Raw genomic sequence first — 24498 nt, 5'->3', positions numbered from 1 at the left:
AGGCACATGAAGAGATGCTCAACATCACTAATCATCAAAGAAATGCAAATCAAAACCACAATGAGATATCACCTCACGCCTGTCAGAGTGGCCGTTATCAAAAAGACAACACATAACAAGTGTTGGCAAGAGTGTGGAGCAAAGAGAACCCTCGTGCACTATTGGTCAGAATGTAAATTGGTGAAGCCGCTATGGAAGACAGTATAGAGGTTCCTCAAAAAATTAAAAATAGCACTGGCATATGATCTAGAAATACCACTCCTGGATATTTATCAGAAGAAAACAAAAACACTAATTAGGAAAGATATATGCACCCTTATATTCATTGCAGCATTATTTACAATAGCCAAGATATGTAAGCAACCTAAGTGCCCATCAGTAGATGAATGGATAAAGAAAATGGGGTATGTGTGTGTGTGTGTGTGTGTATATATATATATATATATATACACACACACACACACACACATACACACACACACACTCACACACCACACTGGGATATATGTACTATATACACACACACACACACACACACACACACACACACACACAGAATGGAATGCTACTCAGCCATAAAAAATATGAAATGTTGCCATTTGTGACAACATGGATAGACCTAGAGGGTATTCTGCTAAACGAAACAAGTCACACAGAGAAAGATAAACACCATAAGAGCTCCCTTCTATGTGGAACCTATAAAACAAAACAAGGCAGCTGCTCACCTGCATCAGCCCACTGTTGCCCGAGAGCGAACTCCCACTCAATAAATCCTCACTGTGTTTTCTCTGAAACAACAGCAAACAAACAAAACCCAAAAAAACAAGTGAACAAACATAGCAAAACAGAAAGAGTCATAGATACAGAAAACAAACTGGTGACTGCCAGAGGGGAGGGTGTGGGAGAGGAGAGAAATAGGTGAAGGAGATTAAGAGGTACACATTTCCAGTTGCAAAATAAATGAGTCACAGGTATGAAATGTACAGTGTGGGGAATATAGTCCATGACTATGTAGTATCTTTGTATGGTGACATATCATAAGTAGACATACCATGGTGATCATTTTAATGCATAGAAACATGCAATTGCTATGTTGTGTAACAGGAACTAACTATGTTGTAGGTCAATTATATTTCAAACAAACTCATGGAAAAAAGAGATCAGATCTGTGTTTATCAGAGGCTGGGGGTGGGGGAGGAAGGGAAGGGAACTGGATGACAGCAGTCAAAAGGTACAAACTTCCAGTTATAAGTACTAAGGATGTAATGTACACGATAAGGATAACACTGCCGTAGGTTATATATGAAAGTTAATGTTAAGAGAGTAAACCCTAAGAGTTCTCATCATAGGAAAAAATTTTTTCTATTTCTTTAATTTTGTTCCTATATGAGATGATGGATGTTCACTGAAATTACTGTGATAATCACTTCATGGTGAATGTAAATCAAATCATTATGCTGGACACCTTAAATTTACACAGTGCTGTGGCATGGACATATATACACTACCAAACATAAAATAGATAGCTAGTGGGAAGCAGCCGCATAGCACAGGGAGATCAGCTCGGTGCTTTGTGACCACCTAGAGGGGTGGGATAGGGAGGGTGGGTGGGAGGGAGATGCAAGAGGGAGGAGATATGGGAACATATGTATACGAATAGCTGATTCACTTTGTTATAAAGCAGAAACTCACACACCATTGTAAAGCAATTATACTCCAATAAAGATGTTAAAAAAAAAAACCATAAGAAAAAAAATCTCTTCCTTAAAATACAATAGGGTCTGTCTTCACGAACAAACCTTTATTAATATAGAAAGTATGGTGTCATAGCGGTGTAATGACAGCAGGTTGAGAGTGAGTGATACATGAAAAAAGTAGAGACAGGGAGCATAGACAAACTTTTAGGGGGAAAACCCTTATGAGAAGGAGAGGCAACATATTAGACAGCAGCTGAAAGGGGAGATGGGGCAAAATATTGGAGAGTGTGTGTGTGTGTGTGTGTGTGTGTGTGTGTGTGTGTGTTATGAGATAGACCTGAGCAGGTTTATACACTAAGGCAGGAGCGAGTAGAAAGGAAGAAGGTGAAGACACATGAAATAGTAACCATGACTGATAAAGTCAGATCCTGGACCAGATGGAAGGAGTCAGGGCTACTGGTGGATAGGCTGGCCATGAACAGGAGGAGGGGGAATCTATTCTTCTAAGACCATGGCAAGAAAGAGGATGTGAACTGGGAAGTTGAAAAGCGTCCACTTGTCTTGATGAAGTAGGTTCCCAGTGCAGAGGACACGTCGGTTTGGCTGCCCAGCCTCCACGCCCCCTTCTTTTGGTAACCAAAGCCTGACTTCTCTTGGAGAACCACCCCTTTCCATTCTCCACCCTGTGACTCTGGAGTGGGACACATGATCGCATCCTCAGCCAATCAGGGCACCACATTTTCTGTCTATAGTGACTGGTCTAGGCGTGGGTTACAGTTGGAGCTAACAGGATGTGATGGGACATTGGCTGAGGCTTCTGGTTAAGAGGCAGGTAAACTTTCCCACAGGGCTTCAAGCAGAGATGGTCTGAGTTATCTTGTTTCTGTGGTGGGAAAAGACGCTCTGAGAATAGAGTTAAGCCAGAAGGAATGGAGCTGAGAGAGAGTGAGAAAAATCAGGTCTTGGTGATAGAGCTCAAGGCTCTGCTCTGAGCTTCATTTGAAGCTACATCTTTTCCTGGACTTTTCAATTAGTTTAACCAGTCAATTCCACTTTTGCTTAAGCCAGCTTGAGCTGGGTTTTCTCTCATTTGCTGAAAAGAGTCCTAAACCATAGAATGAAGCTGTCTGCTGAAAGTGAAGGGGGTGGGGCATTATTTTTAAAAAATAAAAAGCAGACTGATAGCATAAACAGCAAAGGGAAGGATCTTAACCAATAACCACCCAGTTAGTTCAGTTTGGCTGAACTCAACCATGCTAAAGTCAAGCCCAAGTCAATAATTTGGCTTTTTAATGTTCTCTGTGGCAACTAAAAGAACTAATTTTTTTCATCACTTGCAATTGCCTTTGTGAAGTATGGACCGCCTTTGACTGGGCTCATGTGATGCCTAACATCTGGATAAAAATTGAAAAATGTGATGTCAACCATGTGGTCTGTCAAACACAATTACAAACCCCTGGGTAGTTAGAAAATATCTAATAATTGTTTCAGATTTCGTCTGAATCATGTGCACACAGAATTTGTGACTCCAAACTTTCACAGTTAAGGAACATAATCTCTGCACCCACCATTCCTCTGTTTTACAAGTCAGCCCCCAGCCCAAATTGATATCAGCTTTTCCAATATTTCCCATGTAGTGTTTCCTCAATACAAATACATGAAATTTTCAGCTCCATGAGCACTGGAGTCTTACGTCTTATAGTTTAATTGTGTGGCGCATACACTGCAGTAGAATGTAGACTATTCCAGTTGAAAGGTGAATGTCAATTTGGAAAGGCAAAACTGAACCTTTAATTTTACCAAGAATGAAACTGACGTGCAGTTCAAGACAGTTGAGAGACTTGTGCAGAGTCCCATTCCTAGCTAGTGGCTAAGCTGAGGCTTGAACCCATGACTTACGGCTACTGCCACCACTCCATGCTGCCTCCTCCTCCATAACCTGGAAATTTAGGTTACATTATGATGTTGCAGTCAAGGGCACTTTGTGACTATGAACATCTTTAGAGCTGCCTAAAATAGTGTCAGCCCAAGTCAATAATTTGGCTTTTTAATGCTTAAATGCTTCCTTCTAAACATCTAAAAAAGTGCAGGCTTCAGAAATCTAAAATGTTTCTCTACATTATTAAATACCTTAGCACCATAGCTATCATCCCTGCCTATACACAGTTCCTGAGATTTGTTGTTCAAATACTTAATGATAACTCGTGTGGCTACTACATTTAAAGGGACTTTCACATGAATTAGCTCATCTATGTGATTCTCTTTTTATGTTTCTGGAACAATTTTATATTTGCTATTACCTTGTGGAATGGAATGTAATATAACAAACAAATTCATGCAATATGATCTCATTTGCAATAGGCAGGGCAGGGTTATCTTTACTTTATATAAATATATAAAGAGGAGAGCTTAAACCCCTGTCTTTTGAAGTAAGTCTCTTACTTCAGAGAGCGATCTGAGATTCAGCATCATTTGTTCAAGCCGTAGGGAGATTATGACCCTATGAATTCTTGCTTATTAATTCATTCCATTAGAGTTGTAATACCACCAAATATTCCATAACAAAATTTCCATTACTTCATTATGTTTTATCATTATCATCAAATGGATTCACATAAACATGGTTCTGAGCTAAAAATTATACAAACAAGCTACATAATTTATTCTGAATCAATTTCAGAAAAATATGTTTTATCATTTTCCTCATGTTTTAGAGGCAGAATCAAGATTAAGAGTTAAAAAAGAGGGGAGTTTGGCTCAAAAAACCTAAAGAAATGAACAAAAAATTTGGTAATTTAAGCAATCAGTATCTATTTAGCTTTTTTTAAATCAGGAAAGATAAAAGTGAGGTCAAGAATTTAGAAGAACATCATCTTTTAAAAATGGTAGCATTCATAGATTCTCACAGTTGTTTTTAGCTGCAAGGAATAATATTCACAGTAACTATCAAGCACCCAACCAATTCACCACACACAGTAAATATAGGACACTCAGAAATGTGAGACATGGCTCTGGATTCTAAGAAGTTTATGATGCCATAGGGATGGTAAGTCAGGGAAACAATTAGTAGAAAATATCATATATCATCTACTGAAGTGATAAATTCTTCTTCTCCCTCATGCTCTGGTCTACGCTTAATAATCTGGTTAGGACTTTGCCTGAAGCTTCTTGGGATCAGTCTCAGCTTGTATGAAGGAGTATAAGCTTTTTGTTCCTATTGTTCAAACCTGAAGTCAGTAAATTGATGATGATAAAATGACTCTTCATTCTGAGGACTTGGTTTTTACAAAGTAGATAGATACATAGTCATTATTATCTCATCAAAATAATTCAGAAACCCTATAATCTTGGTAACAGAAATGTTTCTCTCCATTTTATAAAGAAGCTCAGGCTGAGAGAGAAGACCTCTCTTGATGTGTTCAGCAATGCCTAGGTAACGGTAGCACAGTGAAATTTAATTTAGTTACAGTTCAAATTTAATTCCAAGGGCATTCAACCTAAAAGTCAGGAGAACTGGGTAAAGTCCAACTTCACCACTTATTAGCTATGTCATAAGAAGCATGTTACTTTCAGTCTCTCTGGACCCAATTTCAGAAAGAGCTGCCTATATTAGTAAAATTAGGTTTAGTTCTGAGTGCTAGGAAACCAAAAATAAGAGTGACTTTAAAAAAACAGAAGTCTATTTCCTTTACTCATAAAAGACATCTGGAGGTGGGCAATCCAGGGTAACCCCATGAATCAGGGCTCCAAGCTCCTTCTACATTGTTGCTCTGTCATTTTTCAGCATGAGATTTCTACCTCAGGGCTCAATATAGTTGCTCAAACTCCAACCATCACATCTGTATTCCAGCCAACAAGAAGAAGGGTGTACCACTTCCCATTCATACTTCCTGTGAGTTGCACACAACACTTCTATTTTTGTCGGTCGCACACAACACTTCTATTTTTGTCGGTCAGAAGCTTGTCACATTCACATCTACTAAAAGGCAGATTGGGAAATCGATATTTATTCTGGAATGTCATTGTCTTAGCTGCAAGTCAGGAGTTATATTAAAAGGGAAAAGGAGGGGATAGGATTTGGAAATCAGTGCCAGGCTGCTATACTGTCCTGTCAACATCATTGCTAAAATGTTCACTTGAGACATTATATGTAGAAGTGTATACCTTACTCTATAACATAAGGCAGTTTCCTGATATTTCCAATGAATCTGACTTCAAGTGTAAAGTGAAGGATGTTTCCTCACATAGCACTATTCTTGGGTGTTTCAGATGAATCCAATATAGATGTGACCACCATGAGAATGTACTTGCAGCCCTCCCATCACGGGGAGCCTCTGTAAATTGACCACATGCCACACCTTCCGCAGCTGCTCCCAGCCAATGAGGGCTGGGGCAGAATTGCAAAGACAGTTTCATTCCTGAGAGACCCAGGACACCTCTGACAGCTGATTTTGGCTCAAAGACTCTGGACAGTTTTGCTGAAACTTCTTAGACGGCAGAGCAGTCCAAGATGCTTTGCCCAACCTTCCTCCTGTCTTCACTCGGGATCAGGGATCAGCCTTGACCACGGTCTCCCAGCCCTCTCCCTATTTTCTCTATTTTCTCTCACACAGACCACTTCCCTTAATAAAATCCTTGCATGTTTAATTCTATTTTTATGTCTTCCTTTTAGAGGACCTGGATGAACAAAACATAATATTTTGTGAAAAACAATTGAACTCATGGAATTTCTTGATTTAAAAGTCTTTTTGGCAACACTAAGCTTGTGCTAAGTAAGCACAGCTTCAAGATCATGTTTTAGGTCCACATTAATCTCCAAAAAGTTCAAGTTCTCCTCTTAGATTACTTTTAATTATAACAGGTACTAAATACTTTGTATCATTATTTCTTTTTAGATACAATGGTAACATTTTACTGGGCTTATAACTATAGAATTGGCTTAAGTACCTCATAGCAATATTTTAAAAATCCAAGATAACATACATATACATTTAAGGACTCTATTACTAAAGGCACTTTAGATTTAAACTCTTTGTTCATTCATTTAAGCAACATTAAATATTGTGCACCAACTACGGTGCTGGGTACACAGTTAAAACACTGAGAGACAGAGGTGAGTAAAACAGATCTGCCCTCTGAGCTTGATGCTTTGTGACCACCTAGGGGGTGGGATAGGGAGGGTGGGAGGGAGGCTCAAGAGGGAGGGGATATGGGGATATATGTATACATATGGCTGATTCACTTTGGTGTACAGCAGAAACTAACACAACATTGTGAAGAAATTATACTCCAATAAAGATATTTTTTTAAAAAAACAGATCTGTGCTCAGGGGCTCCGTCATCTAGTCATGGAGGACCAATCCTAACAACCAACCATCAAGACCCCTTAACCACACCCTTCCTTAGTCAGTGGGAATCACGACAGAGGAAGGACCACAGGCTGACCCCAGAGAGGCCTCCTTGCCAACAGATCGCAGCTGTACTTCCCAAGTTACTCATATGGATGTCCATCTACACACAGAGTAAGACAACCATGGAGTAACTCAAAAAACCACGGAGAACAGCTGCAAACTGGAAACAATGCACGCCTACACTTCTTTCTTCAAATGCTTCAAATCAGCCATGTGGAAAGAGAACTAGAGAGAGCAAAGGGTCGGGGAAGAACTACGAAGCCAGCAGTCAGATCCAGGATGACAGAGAACTACCTGCCCATCAGGGGCCGACACAACACGAAGTTCAGAGAGACTCATTAGACATCCCCCAACGCCCGAGGAAAGCACCGGAGAAAAGAAGGTCCCCGTGGAGGAAAAAGCAGGCTTGCTTTTGTTGTTGTTGTTGTTATTTTTACAATTCCCCAGAATAAGTTTAGCCTGTCTGGGGTGTCATCCTCCACTTTTTTTGCCAGCTCATACACTGGCAAAAAGTAGAGCTGTTAGAGTCCACAGAGCTCGTGGACTCAAAATTTATTTTGTAAAAAAATGTAAAACATTTAGAAGTAAGTTCAAACTAGCTAGTTTCAATTACTCCTGAATAAATTATATTTTATACTGAATATCAAATAGAATCATTCTATGAGCAAAACAAGTTGTTGACTGCATCACATATTTTAATGTTCTCCAAGTACTAAAGTGACTTTAGCTCTGGAAAACATTCCTAAAATATAAATATTGCCTATGTTTCAGATTTTGCCAAAATGTCTTTTCTTTCCCAGCTTAATTCTTTTTACAGAAATTCTATTCTTTCCTACAGGATCACATATGGAAAAAGCAAGCAGTCGTGAATGGCAGGGGTCCAAGGGGTCAGTAAAAGTCAAGGAGACTAAGCAGAATTCTGAGAAGCCCTGATGTTTCTTGAGGGGAGTTTGTCATATACCTGTTCTGTGGCTTCCCTCAACTCCTAGGATGGGTCTTGATGCCCCAATCCTTTAGAATTGGATGGAGGATGGACAGTTGAGTGGAAAAGAACTAGGAAAGGAACAGAGAGAGGTCAGAGAGAGATGAGGCCATCTCAGAGCGCTTAGTACTGGACAGAAACAAAAGAAAAAAAAAGAGCCCTGGACCCTTGGAAACCAATGACCTCAAAGCAGTCAAGAAAATATACAGCAGATTGTCTTTGTCTTCAAAAATAAGCAGTTGGAGGAGGTAAACACCTGAACTAATGAAAACTGGTATCTTATGGCCTTCCCTAAGGAAATGCAAACAGCTTGCGTACGTTCATGTTAGACACAGATGTCCAGAAACCCCTGAGGGCTGCTATGGCATCAGGGAAGGTGGGGCGAGAGGCAGGTGGGCACGCACAGCCTGGGACCCTCCACCTCACAAGTCCTTTTTCTTCTCTGAGAAGCAGTGCTCCCTTAGACGAGGGCTCGTGTGGTCCTGGCCCCAGGTTTCAGTTTGGCTTTACTTAGTTAGCATCTGCCTTGGGATTGGAAGGGAAACTCTGTGAATTCTGAGGCAGGCTGAATTCTGGCAGGTGCTGCACAGCCGGGCTGGGAAGCTGAGGCATGTAAAGGCTGGGAGGCTGAGAGCTCTCTCCAGAGTGTAACGAGGCAGGACACGGAGTGTACCTTGGACATCACCTTCTCCCGCGGGCTGGCCAGAGGAAACTGCTTTTTTCTCAAACTTGAGCAATTTGTGCTTTCCTTCCAGAGTTTCTCTTAATCAGCTTGTGTTCATTGTTTGCTTGTGGTCCTTTCTCTCTTAAAAGACCACGTACCTCCTGGAGGTGGCAGCATTCATGTGTGTGCTTCCCCCCGGGCCTGGCTCCCAGGGGGTGCTCATGACATGGCTGCCGGATGAGTCAATGGATGACAGACAAGTGGAAAGCTCACGGCAACATCTACATCCACTGCCTCTACTTCCCCCCCATAAACTCTCACCTCCTGGGTTTTTTATTTCTCTCTCTCTCTCTTCTGAAATCTCCCTTGGAAAAGTTAGAAGACAGTCCCAGACAGCTAAACCGAACAGCTTCTCATCCTCTGTCCTCCTCTTGCGTCTCTTGGATCTACACGATGGCCTTCCTACATTGTTTTAGGGGTCTCTAACTCTTTGGGGTTCTGTTGCCTCCCTCTGAGATCATTCATGCTCAGTCTTCTTTGCCTTTTCCTCCTTTAGCATTAGCTAACAGCCATCCACAAAACACAGCCTTCATTCATTTGATAACATTTTATTGAGTGTCCAGGATGGGCCAGGTACCGCATTCATGGCTTTGAGGAGGGAATCGGCTCATCTGAATTCAGGTACCACCTCTGGGAGAATGTGCTGGGCCTGGGACACCAAGAGGGCATCAGCTCTCCTTGCATAGAGAGTGATGCTGGCAAGCAGACGGGACCCTCACTGTGGTTCAAGGAACAGGACAGCTTGGTCCTCTAACCTTTCTGAATCATGGACTTCCAGCTTCTCTCTTCATTGTTCCCCCCTTAACTGCCCCTCCCCTGCTGGATATTGTACATCATCACACACCTACACGCCGTTCCTCTTACAAAAAAGCACCACTCTCCAGTCCCTTTCCCCACTTTCTAAGTTAAATTCCATTTGAACACATTCCACTGCAGTGAAAACCTCTTCACAACAAGTAAGTGATGTCCAAATCCCCAAATATTGCTAAAATAACCCTTTCCTCTGATGATATTTTCTGATTCTCACTGAAAATTTGCTTTGCAGTTTTGCAAACCACTTTCTCTGTAATTCATTCTCAATTCGGTACAACAAGCATTGCAGACATCTCCCGTAGGAAAGTCTGTGTGCAAAAAACAAATAACACCACCCCTGGGTCTCTGCCCTAGAGATGCTCCTTCTTTAGCACAAGCAACAAGACCAAGTCTAGAGAAAGAAGTCAGTTCTTCTGCCCAACATTTCTACCTGCCTCCAGAGTAGATACTCCCCACTGAGTAGCCAAATCCTTCCTAAAAGAGTTGAAAAATCTTTCGCCAACTATGCAATTTTCGGATGCAGCCCTGATGCGAAGCAGCACCCATGTGGACAGGATCCAAACTGCTGGACCCTTTGACTGCAGAGTCAAGCACTGCTCTCCACTGCTGGCTCTAAAGCATGGTGCTGACACTCCCTAGCAGACCACGAAAACACTGGAGGACTTCCTGTATGCCCGACTTCCAGCCAACCTGAAGCTTTCCAGGCTGCGGGACACCTCGACGGATGGGTGGTGAAGAGGAACGAACAGAGATGGAGCCCAGGGCTTCCCTGGTGGCGCAGTGGTTGGGAGTCCGCCTGCCGATGCAGGGGACACGGGTTTGTGCCCCGGTCCGGGAGGATCCCACATGCCGCGGAGCGGCTGGGCCCGTGAGCCATGGCCACTGAGCCTGTGCGTCCGGAGCCTGTGTTCCGCAACCGGAAAGGCCACAGCAGTGAGAGGCCCGCGTACCGCAAAAAAAAAAAACCAAAAACAAACAAACAAACAAACAGAGATGGAGCCCGGCAGCATTCTGGGGTCCGCGAAGAGCATCTCTGACTCTTTCTCAAATGGCTTGAATTTGGCAAATCCCAAAATACTCTTTGCCAAGAACTTTTTTGCCTTAATCTTACACCCATGTGAATTTCAAAGGAAATTTCATCCGTATGTTTCTGATTCATTTACACTTAACTCATCACAAAGTTGTTGTGAAATAGCCATTTGATGTCCAAGAAGGCTTTAGAAGTCCTTTCCTTCGCCTTTTCTCCCTTGCCAATGCTAAAACAATTCCACTCCAGAATCTCTGTAAGTTGGATCGACACTCAGAACTGAAAGAGAACTCTTGTCTTGATAAAACATTCTTGTCAGCACGTAGACGATTTAAACCCATGGGAAACAGAATTCCCTGAAGCTTCTGAAACTTCCTCCAATTCAGGGCTTGTTTTCCCTTTTCTGAACTCATGTTAGATGAAAAGCAGGAACGCTGGGGTGTCAACAGACATGGCACCAGGTCTCACCTCAACCGCAGCAGAACAGTTGACCCAACCTACGCTAACAGTTGTTCCGGCTCCCACTCTTTGGGAGAGTTCCCATCATGCTCCCGCGGTATGACCTTTTTAAGACACAAGAGCCTTTGATGTTTCCAAACTCACCCACCAGGATCCAACATGCAGTGTAGCCCAGCCATCAGCTATAGAAGGCCCAGACTAAAATAAGTCTCCGCTTACCTCATACATAATATAATCCTAACGTAAGCCAAATACAAACTGATAGAATTTAGGAGGAAAGGCTGTATCAGAACTGTGGTTTCCAGCTGGTCCTTTGGTGTGGACACTGTGGTGTGGGTTTTAGTATCGAATACTGGAAAGGAGATGCGTGGGGTTAGGATGGGTCTTTTGTGCTTTGCTCAAGGGTCTGTACACACGAGTGACCTCGGAAACCTCACGTGTCCTGGGGAAAGTAGGCACTGCCCGCCCGTCTGGAGAGGAAAGTGATGAGGGTTCATCCTGGGTACCTCTTGGCAGGCAAGCATGCATGCAGGCCCGAGTGCTGCCTCAGCATCTTCATCATCTTCCTTCCTGCCAGCCCTCTCCCGCAGAACAAAGACTCTTCAGATCCCAGGACGTCAAGACTGGGTCACGGCAGGAGGAGAAATCCCTCCCAAACAATCCCCTCCTTCACCTCTGTGCTCCCCACCTCCATCGTTTTTTATTTCCTGCTTATTCTGAAATCATTTTCTTAAGCATTTTTCAACAATATTTGCATTTAATCATCTGGAAAAATATCCTTTCTTGCAGCCTCCGAGCTCTTTCAAATACCCGTTCATGAATCTAAACAGAACTTGAACCATTTCACCTAACTCCCTCTTGGGCTCAGTAAAGTTGCCATGTTTTTTCCCCCTTATTTTAAATTGTGCAAACAATCAGACACTTTGAAAAAGGCATACATCAAGTCGGACAAGTCAGGTTTTAATTACTTTAAGACATTTATAATCCCTGCTGTCAGAATCAGCCTTCTCCCTTTGGGCATGTCAAATTCTAGCACTCTTGTGATATCTTTCGCGTTTGACCTAAATATCTATTTACTTTATTGAGTCAGTATAAGGCCTGATAGGTCAAAAATTAGGCATGGGTGGTTAATAAGTAAATACCTGCTACAAGATGCCGGAGTTAAGAGGAATTATAAAATTAAATGCATCTTTAGAGGTCTGTAACGAAGTTCACATTTGTATTTAAATACCAAGTAATCTTCCAATTTTTATGCATAGTTTTCAGTCACTGTAACGAAAACATGATGTCGCCCTCATGCTGTGAGCCCGGTGCTTTGCTTCCTTGTTTACATTCACAGCTATAAACACAGTCTTATCCAGGCTAGCTTGGAAGCAAATTTCCCATTGTTTTCTGCATTCGCCATGTAGAGAGATTTCTAGCATTTTTCTTCATATTCTCATTCTTTATGCACTGGCCCTTAGTGCCTCAACTTTGCAGGGTCTGACCACACCTCCGCCTACCAGCATCCCATTGCAGATTTATGGTCTCTTCATTTTTAACCCCTCTCAGATTTCAAAAGTTGTAAATAGAAAATTGTGCCAAGGGTATTTATTAAAAGTCATTTCTATGCAGATGCCTTTGCTTTAGCGCTAGTCCATACTCTAGGCATCTTTCCCACTGCTTAAAACCCATCTATCTTTCCAGAAAGAGCTCAGCTAGCCCCAACTTCACCAGAGCCACCCTTGGCAACTAACTCCAGGGAGAGGGATTTTTAGATAGAATTTTCAACTCTCTTCATGGGCCAAAAAGAAAAGGACCCTATGTCAACGCGATGGCTGGAAAGAGTGGTAAACTGGGCTTCATTAACTTGATCAACAGAAAGTTGAAAAGGGGTGTAGAAGAACAGAGATAAAGGAAAGAAGAGAGAAACAGATGATGATCAGAAAGAATTCAAAGAAAAGGAGAGAAAAAAATATTGAAAAGCAAATACCAGTGAAAGACCATTAAATGTATTAAATTGAAACAGGGCAAACAAACGTGAATGTGGAGAGAAAATAATTAAATTCAGAGTGACTTTGCCTGTGTAGAAACATGGACTGCAGAAATAAAATTCTCCAAATGCACATTTTTATTACCAACAAATACCTACCTTGTACTATGGAATTAAATTCAGTGCGTGTGCGTACACACACACACACACACACACACACACACACACACACACACACACACACTCTTGATCTGCTGCTCTTCTAAACCAGATGCAGTCAACAAGTGTGCCCTAACAGTGAAGAGACTAGCCCCACGTATCCCCTTCCCACACCCGCAAATTCCAGGTCAGGGGTGGTCTCCCACCTCCTTGGTACCAGCTGGGATCAGAGCACACGGCATTAAGTCACCAATCACCACCACCACGAAAACCTCAACCATCACTTTGCAAACATCACTAAGACAGTGGGCCTCGCTCTGGTCTCTCAGCAGCATCCCACAGTCAAGAAGGCACCGTGTTCCAGGATCCACAGCCTATCTCTGCACACGGCTCTTCCTCGGAAGCTCTCAAGCACTCAGTCTGGATTTACATAAAATGTAGAAGCCCCTGCCCCTTTGCTGCATAGCCATATTTCACCCAGATGGGGTCCCCTGTTAGGGATCATATGTTGCCTATCTGGCAACTACACTGAGCCTTTCTCTCTGTCTCATGAATGATGTTTAAAAATAAATTGTATAAAGATAAAAAGATTTCTATCTTTAAAAATAAAGGAGGTAGTTGTCCCTGCCATGCTGTACTTTGCTGATGCTCTGAAATCCAGCCCACCTTTCAGATTCTATTACAGCCCTTGTGTTTCTGACTCTTCTTTTGACAGAGAAGTGTTTTTCTTAGATTACTTTTTTCGTTGATATCTACTGGTTTCTAAAACACAAGATCTAATTTTAAACTTGATTTTATTCTTTGTCATTTTCTATCAGAGGAGAGAAAAATATGCTCCTGAGGTTCCGGTATTGGAACAAATATCTAAAATCCTATAGTCTCTGAACTCAATACGAACTTCTTTACGTACATGGAATACTTTTAGGGCTAAGCAAAAAACATGCATGCAATTATCTAATTTTTAAGCCAGAAGGATACAGCTGAGCTCACCAGGGACAGACAAGATAGGTCTACCTCCTTTAAGGGTTTGGAGGCCTTCCATAATTTTGCTGCACTTTTCCAATGTAACAAGCTCAAAGGAGGCTCCAGAAAGCAGAAATGACCCTTTGTTTACTGTTAGAGTGAAAATTAATGTTGATATGAGACAACAAAACATCCTGAAGTAACTTCTAAACCAACGAATCCATAAATAATGTCCAATATCCTTGAATATGTTTTAACACATTTTTAAAAAAACTTAGACATTCAGTGTAACATCTTAACCCCAAAATCCTGTTCCCTGACCATCCCGTATGAAGGAAAAGGAGCCACATAAAGTGTTCAAATCAGCAGAGAGAGGAAACCCTACGGAGAGCAGCCCAAGCCAAAACACCGGGTTTTCAGGGAAACTGAGTGGAAAATAATAGAAAGGAAGCAAACTAGAGGGTAGGAGAAGGTGAAGGGGAGCTGTAGGAAAAATGAAAATGAATGAAAACTACAGGTGGAATGACTGTGGGCCCTTTGATTGGTTTCCTGAAAGTCTGCTGGCGAAGCAGCCCGGGAGCCAGGGTGGAATGCGCACGCCCACAACATTCTACCGCCGTTGTCAAGTTCATAGACCCCCTCAGATCCACCTGTAGCACTCTAGAGAAGCAATAACGCGAACATCTTTGAACCCTACAGTAGTGTTTAATCAAGATACTGAAACAGGAAACTGGTGAAAAAGACAGCTGTGTCATTCAACACAAAATTACCACCCCAAACTATTTTGCTTCAGTGAAGGCAGCGGAGTCTATTAAATCAAAACTTGTGCGAAACCCAGGTCAAGACATGGTTCTATATCCCGTTTTGTTTCCTTCAGAGATATTCTATTAAGAATAAGGTCATTCTTCGAAGTGTTTAAATGTGGGTATCATTTTAAAATTTTTGATGCTTATAACTCAATAATTTCACGTGGTCATAAAAATAATCTGTGTTTAAGAGCTCTCCAAGGATTCTGTTCCAAGAGCTGCAATTCCTTTTATTTGGCCTAAAGCCTGGGTGACATCTCCCTGCTAAGGGTCCCCCATGGGTTCCATCTGGATCGTGTGAGTCTCTGGGCAATCTGCGTTTACTTTATGTTGAGTCAGTCCCTAGTTCCAGTGTTGCTGGGTCAGAGATAGAGCCAGATGCCGTTTACTTGGGGGATTGAGACTTCAATATTTTTGACCCTTGTGCCAGAGAGGCTACCTTCTGAGGGAACTCATTCCAAAAAGAATAAACAAACTCTGGAAAAATGTTCAGCCTCACTGGTAATTAAGGAATTGTAACTCAAGCCAATAAGTTACTACTCTATAGCATGTGTTAGAAATAAAACAGAATATTATTCCCAAGGCTGATGGCACTGTACTTTGGTATAATCTTTATCAAATTGAAGAATATTTTAGTAATACATAGGAAGAACAGTAAAAATATTTATTCCCTTTGACTCAATCATTCAATCTTTAGGAAAACTTGAAAAGAGTGAGAGAGTAGAAAAGACATATACCCAACTGTTTCCAGCAACTGAAAACAAGAAATGGCCTAAACAGCCAACAATAAAAGATTGGGGGGCTTCCCTGGTGGCGCAGTGGTTGGGAGTCCGCCTGTCAATGCAGGGGACGCGGGTTCGTGCCCCGGTCCGGGAGGATCCCACATGCCGCGGAGCGGGGGGCCCGTGAGCCATGGCCGCTGAGCCTGCGCGTCCGGAGCCTGTGTTCCGCAATGGGAGAGGCCACAACAGAGAGAGGCCCACGTACCGCAAAAAAAAAAAAAAAAAAAAAGATTGGTTATCTAATTATGGTTAGTCCATGGGGACACTGTGATCCCCATTGACCATAATAATTCTACCTCCAGGCCAGTGTGGGCTTGTGAATGGCCGCAGGACTTGATTCTGCCTACTAAGATGAGAGGAAAAGTTTCCTTAGGAGTGTTGGGGGAAATGTATCTCCCGCCTAAGAAAAAGGCACGGGAAGAAACAGCTCATCTTCTGGGCACTGTGCTGGATGCGGACCCTGGCACGGGTGCCGCCATCTCAGATACACCAGAGGGGAATTCAACACTGTGGTGTGAGCTCCCCAGAGAAATGGAAAAAACGTGGGTCCTTGACAGGATGACAGCACTGAGCTACTAAGTCAATCATCCCAAAGCCTCAGCTTCCATTATATGTGAAAAATCCCGTATCTGTGAAATATTAAACTTTCTTGTAACTTAAGCTAGTTTGAGTTCAGGTTTTCTGATTCCTCTGCCAAAGGAATCTAACAGAATCAAAATTAGTTTAATCTTGCATATCCCTTATAACAGTGAAGACTAATGTAAACTTATTTTGTCAATAATCTTAAATAAGACAGTTAAGTACACCAAGGTATATCCAATATAATTATAACTGCATAAAAACCATGAATATATCTATATATGTACATTATGAATAGAACTAACAAGAAATAGTTACATCACAGTTAAAGAAATTAAAAGTAAATTATAAAGTACTTTAAAGTTTTTTTAAGTTTTTTTTTTTTTGCGGTACGCGGGCCTCTCTCTCACTGCTGTGGCCTTTCCCGTTGCGGAGCACAGGTTCCGGACGCGCAGGCTCAGCGGCCATGGCTCACGGGCCCAGACGCTCCGCAGCATGTGGGATCCTCCTGGACTGGGGCACGAACCCACGTCCCCTGAATCGGCAGGCGGACTCTCAACCACTGCGCCACCAGGGAAGCCCTAAAGTTTTTAATTAATATTTTAAGCACTGCCTTCTATAATTTTTCTTCACATCGTTTCTCAAGATGGTGAGCTACCAAAGGTTAAGTGGCAAATCTGATTCATCCCAATTTCAAGTACAATTGTTAGAATATTTTTAGTTTTATATACATCAGGATGAATTCGGTTCTGCTGCAGTAACAGACAAGCCAGCAATCTCAATGCCTTAAAACAACAAAGGGTTGTTTCTTGCTTAGGCTAGAAACCCCAGTCGCCTGGGGTTAGATGGAGTGGTGGCATCTCTGGGCTAATCAGAGTCACTCAGATGGATGGGGCGGCCACCATTCCAACCGTTGATTGTCACCATGCCAGAGGCTAAAAAAAAAAAGCATACAAATTGTGTTCTGGATTTTAATGCTTCCGCCACATAACTTCCACTCACGTTTCATTAGCCAAAATAGGTCACATGGCTTTGCCTAAGTTCAAAGGAAGAGGGAAAGTTTAATTCTCCCATGTGCCCGGAAGCCCCAAATATTGGCAAACAGCCCTAATGACTAACCACAGGGTTACAGCAAACGCATAGTTTCATCAGACGTACAGAAGGTAGACTTTTTTCTAAAACCCCAGAGGTAAGAGAGAGATGAAGCCTCTATGTAGTAAAATTAGTCTAGTGAGACACGAAACATCCCCTCACATGTTTTAAATACATGCTCAACTTCACCCAGCAATTGATTCCGCAGGGTTCATATGGTTGCTAAAACATGTGGTTCAAGTCTCAGCCTATTATAAATGTAGTGGAGACTTTTATATCATTCCTCAAGTGCTACCACGAAAGACCACCAGACAGCAAAGAGATTCATCATCACAGAAGATCTCCCTTGCAAAGTCTGCACGCATCAGCAAAAGCAACCAGAATCTGCCTGATAGGACATACCTAGCACTTCTCTCTACTCCCTGCTATCTTTCTGCATGTGTTTTGGACGTTTTTAACATTTTAGGCTCAGTTCAAACATAAATTCTGAACTGTGAGACCCAGAGTGTACTTATCCTACTTCATTCCTCACCTCGTTTTTCTCTTCTTCCCTTACACTTCATTCTCCTAACCTATACCCGTGACTCCCCAGTAGCACAACTTTTCCCATTGCCGAGGTGTGAACCTTCCACCACTGAACTGCCATTCTTCCTTGGCTACTTTCTCCAACAGCCCATGAAGATCTTTGGGCATCACCAGCTGCTAGAAGTCTAAACTCTCCACCTGAACCGTAGGTTGGTTCCTCCCAGCCACCGGAGGACTATGTCTCTGAGAGCAGTGGGCTAAGAAGGTGGCCAGGACCTGGGCTACGGAGATGGAATAGCAGCTGACTCTGGCGGGACAAGATTGGCTTGACTGCCCCTCATTGGTCCATTTCTCATCATGTTCTACAGAGATAATCTTACCCTTCCCAGAGCACATCAACCAGAAATGTTTAGATGATAGGTATCAGAAATCTTCACTCACCCTGGATTTTTTTTGAAAAAAAGTATTTATTTATTGGCTCATAAAATTTTCAAGGGTAGGGCTTGTTGGTGGCAAAGCTTAATCCAGGGGCTCAAGTGACGTCCTCAGGATGTGGTTTCTTCTGTTTCTCTGCCCTCCTTTCTCCATCCTGGCTTGCTCTGTGACAGCTTTTCTCTCATGAGTGCAGGACGGATGCCAAGAGCTCTTTGGTTCACATCTAGTTCTCAGCAGACCCAGTGAATGCCTTGAGCTCCACATACTGAGAGGTCAACACACTGACAGGTCACGTGGGCCCCCCAATCAAGGCGTCCATAACTGGCATGGAGGATTAAATATGCAGATTGAATAAGGCCAATCAGGCTTGCCCCTGGCGGTGAGGGCAGGGTCATGTCTCCCCAACCCGCGGCAGTGGGGAGGGGACATATAATGTCCCCCCCGTAAGAAATCCAAGGTACTCTTATAGGAAGAAGATTGAAAGGATGCTAACAACCCAGACATGGGCTCCCAGGCAGCCTTTCTTGGACTCGGCTCCTTGCCTCTGCCCCCTTCAGAACTGGCCTTTCTTTTGTTTCACTCTGGACGGTTAGGGGGAGATGGCCTTAGTGTTCAGTAACAGTGAAGGCGTGTTGAAATGGGGGCATGTCCATCAACAGAGGAATGGCTAAAGAAGATGCGGTACATATGTACAATGGAATTTACTCAGCCATAAAAAAGAATGAAATAATGCCATTTGCAGCAACATGGATGCAACTAGAGATTGTCATACTGAGTGAAGTAAGTCAGACAGAGAAAGACAAATACCACACGGTATCACTTATATGTGGAATCTAAAAAAAGGGTACAACTGAACTTATCCACAGAACAGAAATAGAGTTACAGATGTAGAAAACAAAGTTATGGTTACCAGCGGGTAAGGGGGAAAGGGAGGGATAAATGGGGAGACTGGGATTGACATATACACACTACTATATATAGAAGAGATAACTAACAAGGACCTACTGTATAGCACAGGGAACTCTACTCAGTACTCTGTAATGGCCTATATGGGAAAAGAATCTAAAAAAGAGTGGATATGTGTATATGTATAACTAAGTCACTTTGCTGTACAGCAGAAACTAACACAACATTGTAAATCAACTCTACTCCAGTAAAAATAAAAAAAAAGAAATGGGGGCAGTGAACACAGATGAGACAGGAAGCGCTGTCTGCTCTGCAGCCCGGGGAGGGGTGGGGTATGGGGCTTGGGAATGGGGGAGACTTGGAGAAATGAGACAGGAGCTCTGAATCACAGCGGTGAGGAATAAATTAGTGACTCAACAACATTTGGGTTTTTTAATTTGCCCAGAAGAGCTGACTAACTGACGTTAAATTGTACAGACTGCCCCTCCAGAAGCGCGCTGGAACTAAGTGTCAAGGCAATGCGACAGAAAACTAGAGCAAAGCTCACAGAATACAAACGAAGTGGACTTGTATTTATTTGGGTTCCTCAGGGCTCTCAGGACCCATTCAATCCCTCGAGGGCCAGGACCTTGTCTTCCACTCCCCTTTCACTCCCCTCATGTTTGGCAAAATGTCCTGGAGCCCAGGGGACCCAGACTCAACCAAGGGCGGGGGACAAACCCTCCAAAAGAAAGAAATGATCAACGGATGAACAGAATCCCTTCCTCCAGAGAGAATCATTCATTTCCACACACTTTCAGATCGTATAAAAGGTAATGTGGCATGATTACAAATGGAATTATAAATGCCTGCCTTATCCCAAAATAAAGCTGGGGCAGAAAATACTCTCACTTCTTACGCAAAGAAGTAGGCCATTTGGGAGGAAGTTGGACCCACTGCTGAAACAGTCTTCAAAGGCACAAGCCTCTGAATGGTCGTTTCTCAAAGGAAAGGCAGAGACAGAATGAACCCTTGCTAAGCGGGTGGGAGGCCATCCTGGACTTCTCCGTCCTGCTAAGACGCAGACCCCGGCTGGAGAGTAGAGCGAGCTGTGGCCGTGCGCTCTGTGCTGCCACCTAGTGGATATAATTGGTAACTACAAAGGCTTGGGAAGGGCCAGGAAAGGAAAACTTCCTGCTTCCCGATTTAAAAAAAAAAGAAAACATGTCCTGTCCAGAGTATCTGTAGAGCAGCAGCAACCAGCCTCCTGACAGCTGCAAACACATCCCTTATTAGTCCACCCTGTAGGCCTGAGAGGCCCAGCGACGCTTCTCATGCTGAGCGCTGGAGAAACACAGCCGGCGCTGCAGGCAGCAGAAGGCAGGTGAATCCTGGGCCCTTCTGGGACATATCCTTTGCTGTGGTTCCAGTCCTGGCAGCGGACTCTTTCTCTTCCTGGTCTGGGCTTTGCTATGCGGCAGCCCTTTTCAGTCTAGGACTGAAACCATTGGTGATGAAACCATCAGTGACCAGTCAGTAGGCAAAACACATGCTCGTCCACTTTGGGGGAAGAGATGTGCCAAGTTAATGAGATGCAGCCGCAGCCTCTTCCCGGTCGCACCTCACGCGTGCACACAGGCAGGCCGGCGCTCACAGGAGGTCCGCGCAGCCGCAGTGTGCCCGGTGCCGGCTGACTCTAATCAAGGCAGGCATCGGCTCGCGTGGGAGACCTGCTTCTGGTTCCACGTCCAGGTGGGATCTCTCTCCTGTGCTTCGCTTCTCTGGTGAAGAACCGCCAAGGCAAAGTGGCTCACAGACTCCGTTCTTAGTTAGTCACCAGCCAAATATCAGCTTAGAGATGGCCCGTTCTTGATGCCAGGGCCACCTTACCGCTGCAGCCCTGTTCCCTCTCTAGGTGTATATAGTAGAGGAAGAGCAGAACAGACCTCTGCAACCCGTCATTTGGCATCTCACGAAGAAGGAGTAACAGATGGTTAGAAGCCTGGAACCATGGTTACTCGAATTTCGGACAGGATCTTTAGACATGTTTTCCCTGCTGAACAGAAATGTTCTATCACTTAAATAATTTCATGAAGACAGCTTTGAGACGGACAAGGAAGAAGAAGGCCCTGTGAATTCCACAGAATGTTGCCAAAGGCAGTGCAACTATCTATTGTTTTAAGAAATAACTGACTTTTAAAAACCTCCATATGATTTATAAATCAAAATCATTTCTCCCTCGAGAACAATCCAGAAAGAGTAAAACATTCAAAGCACCAAACTTTCAAAAGACCTGTTGGATTTCAGGGTTCTATCCAAGAAAATAACTCCCTGGATTACTTAAATGGCCGTGCAGCTCTTGGAAACGCAGATGAAAGACACCATCAAAGTACAGAGTGCTATTAATAACCCTTGGTGTCCAGCCATCTCCTTCCCCTTCTCTTTGGGCAAGCATCTGCCTGGTTCTATTTTGCTATTTGATTTCATTATGTAGTTTTCCGACATCTGCTCCCAGGCTCTCTGAGACAACAGTGAATTCCGCTCAGAGACGAAATCGCACAAAAAAGGGAAGGAAGACCTCGTCAGCGTGCCGCATCTCATCCCTCAGGTCCCTCTGCCCTGCTTGCCATGGGGGCGGGGCAAGGGGCTGGTTCACCCTCCACAGCCAGCACCTGCCTCGCTCCTCCAAGGGCTGTTCTCAGACTCTGCCCTTGGGAGCCTGGGAATTGAAGCCCTTCCCACTTCAGGCAGCCCGGATCCAAAGATGGGCAGGTAGGAGAGAACAAGTATTCCAGCTCCCCGGCCCCTGATGGAGACCAGTCTGGGGGCGGGCGGGGGTGGGGGTGGTAAACTATGTTATCTCCAGAGCTTCCCTGCAGGACACAGCCAAAGTTTTAAAATGTCCACAAATTCTTTGACCCTCCTCCCTTCAAGCGAGCCTAGTGCTCGCTTCGGCAGCACATATACTAAAATTGGAACGATACAGAGAAGATTAGCATGGCCCCTGCGCAAGGATGACACGCAAATTCGTGAAGCATTCCATATTTTTGAGAGACCCGCGTACCGCAAAAAAAAAAAAAAAAAAAAAAAGGTGGAGCCTAATTCCCTTCCTCTTAAATAAAGGCCAACCCAGGGCTTCCCTGGTGGCGCAGTGGTTGAGAGTCCGCCTGCCGATGCAGGGGACACGGGTTCGTGCCCCGGTCCGGGAGGATCCCATGTGCCGCGGAGCGGCTGGGCCTGTGAGCCATGGCCGCTGAGCCTGCGCGTCCGGAGCCTGTGCTCCGCAGCGGGAGAGGCCACAACAGTGAGAGGCCCGCGTACCACAAAAAAAATAAAAATAAAAAATAAAATAAAGGCCAGCCTGAGTGCTTCTGCAGAACAGAAGATGGGGGAAACGATGCTCGTCGTGGTCCCAGGCTAGGTCATGAAATGGATAGCTTCTGCCTGGCTTTCTCTCTTGGGCTACACACCTGGGGACTCACACAGCAGGAGGACACTCAAGCAGTCCTGGGAGAGGCCCATGTGGAGAGGAACTGAGGCCTCCCACCAACAGCCAGCACCAGCTCTCCAGCCTGGTGAGTGAGCTGCTTTGCAAATGATCCTCCCGCCCCAGGTAAACCTGCCGAGATCTTGACTGATACTGTGGCTACAACCACAAGGACACACCAGCCGGCACTGCCCAGCCAAGCCACTCCTGAAATCCTGACCCACTTAAACTCTGAGAGGTGATAAAAGTTTATTGTTGTTTGGGGCAATTTGTTACACAGAAATATAGAAGGAATAGGGCTTCCCTCCTTGGGACTTGGCCCAATACTACACCATTGCCTGCCCTCTCTCCCTAATCATGAATTCATGCTTTCCCATCCCCCTACAGGCTTTCCCTGGGAATGCTTCCTAATACAGTTGAGCCTGCACAGTGCGGGGTTGGGGTGCAGGCCCTCTGCACAGTTGAAAATCAGAGTATCAGAAAATCAGAAAATCATAGTCAGCCCTCCATATATGCGATTCTTCCATATCTGGGAATCCTCCATTTCCATGGTTCCTCCGTATCTGTGGTTTCCACATCCAGGGAATCAAGCAACTGGGGATCGTGTAGGGCTATTACTATTTTTACTATTGAAAAAAATCCACGTGTAAGTGGACCCTACAGTTCAAACCCACGTGTTTCGAGGGTCAAGGAAAATCCCTTTCATAAGAACCCTTGTCTCAGAACTGAATTCCCCTCTGGGAACTGGTTAAAACTTCTCATAAAATAATTCTAATTCAGGGTCCTTTTTCCCAGCCCATTTTCTCTTCCACCCCAAGAGTCCTCTTTTCTTATCTGGTTTTGCCTCTTTCCATAGTAACTATCCTCACTCCCTTCCTTCACCCCCTGCATTATTGCAACGCCCCTTCCTCAGCTAATGGACCACAGGAGGGCAGGAGGCTGATGTGATAAAACCAAACCGAAAGGGAGAAGGCCCTTCCTGCCCGTCAGCCAGCTACGCGAGCCTTTAGCCGCCTTGGCAATGCGTCCCTACTCTGCTCTTGCATCCTCTGGGTGACCATGGGAACCACAGGTCTGCCAGTGGGATGGAGGGTCTCCCTGCTGCCCAGCTGAGACTCAGGGGGTGGGAGAAGCCTCCTGAGCTCTGGCCGTGTGTGAGGCAAGCAGAAGTGTGTGTTCCCTGGGCATTTTGCAAGGCACACTTTGGAACCAATGTCAATTCCTTTTTCTAAGTAAACTTAAAGGGGGGGGGGCATAGGTTCTACAAACTCCTAGCTCTGTCAGTCTCTCCCAGAGAAGGAAAAAATGAAAACAAGTAGTCTTGGGATGTTTCCCACATGGAAATTCACAGACTAGGGAAGCAATCCCACTATGACACAGACTGTGCTGAATGGTCGGACATGGCAGGGGACAAACAAGAATAAAACTCCCACTGACGATCCACACAAAGGTTGTCTGAGTGGGAACATGATTCCTCTAGATATGTTTCATGGGGGAGATTTTATTTCAAGCTAAGCCAGTTTTTAAACCCCTGAAATATCTGAAAAATGAACTGATTTGAATTCATTCCTTTGTAGTGTATGATCATTTGCCTGCACTCTGTCTAGGCTTATTTTTCTACTATCAGTGAAGAAATAAATAATCTGCTAAGTGCATTCATAGGCTAGGAAGTTGGTGGGGAACGTAGCTGATCTTCTTAT

At 44.0% G+C, this 24498-nt stretch overlaps 1 non-coding gene and 1 pseudogene across 1 annotated transcript; both read left to right on the top strand.

Moving 5' to 3' along the window:
- LOC132530496 (poly(A) polymerase alpha-like) overlaps positions 1-24498 on the top strand; it is a 61277-nt pseudogene that overhangs the window by 10442 nt on the left and 26337 nt on the right.
- LOC132530941 (U6 spliceosomal RNA) lies at positions 22254-22360 on the top strand. The gene has a single exon (XR_009543948.1). It is a non-coding gene; the product is annotated as a U6 spliceosomal RNA (small nuclear RNA).

The sequence above is a fragment of the Lagenorhynchus albirostris genome, chromosome 12 (genome assembly GCF_949774975.1).
Source record: "Lagenorhynchus albirostris chromosome 12, mLagAlb1.1, whole genome shotgun sequence".
Classification (NCBI taxonomy): domain Eukaryota; kingdom Metazoa; phylum Chordata; class Mammalia; order Artiodactyla; family Delphinidae; genus Lagenorhynchus; species Lagenorhynchus albirostris.
The sequence above is the reverse complement of the archived record's forward strand: the minus strand, read 5'-3'. Positions and strand labels throughout refer to the sequence as shown.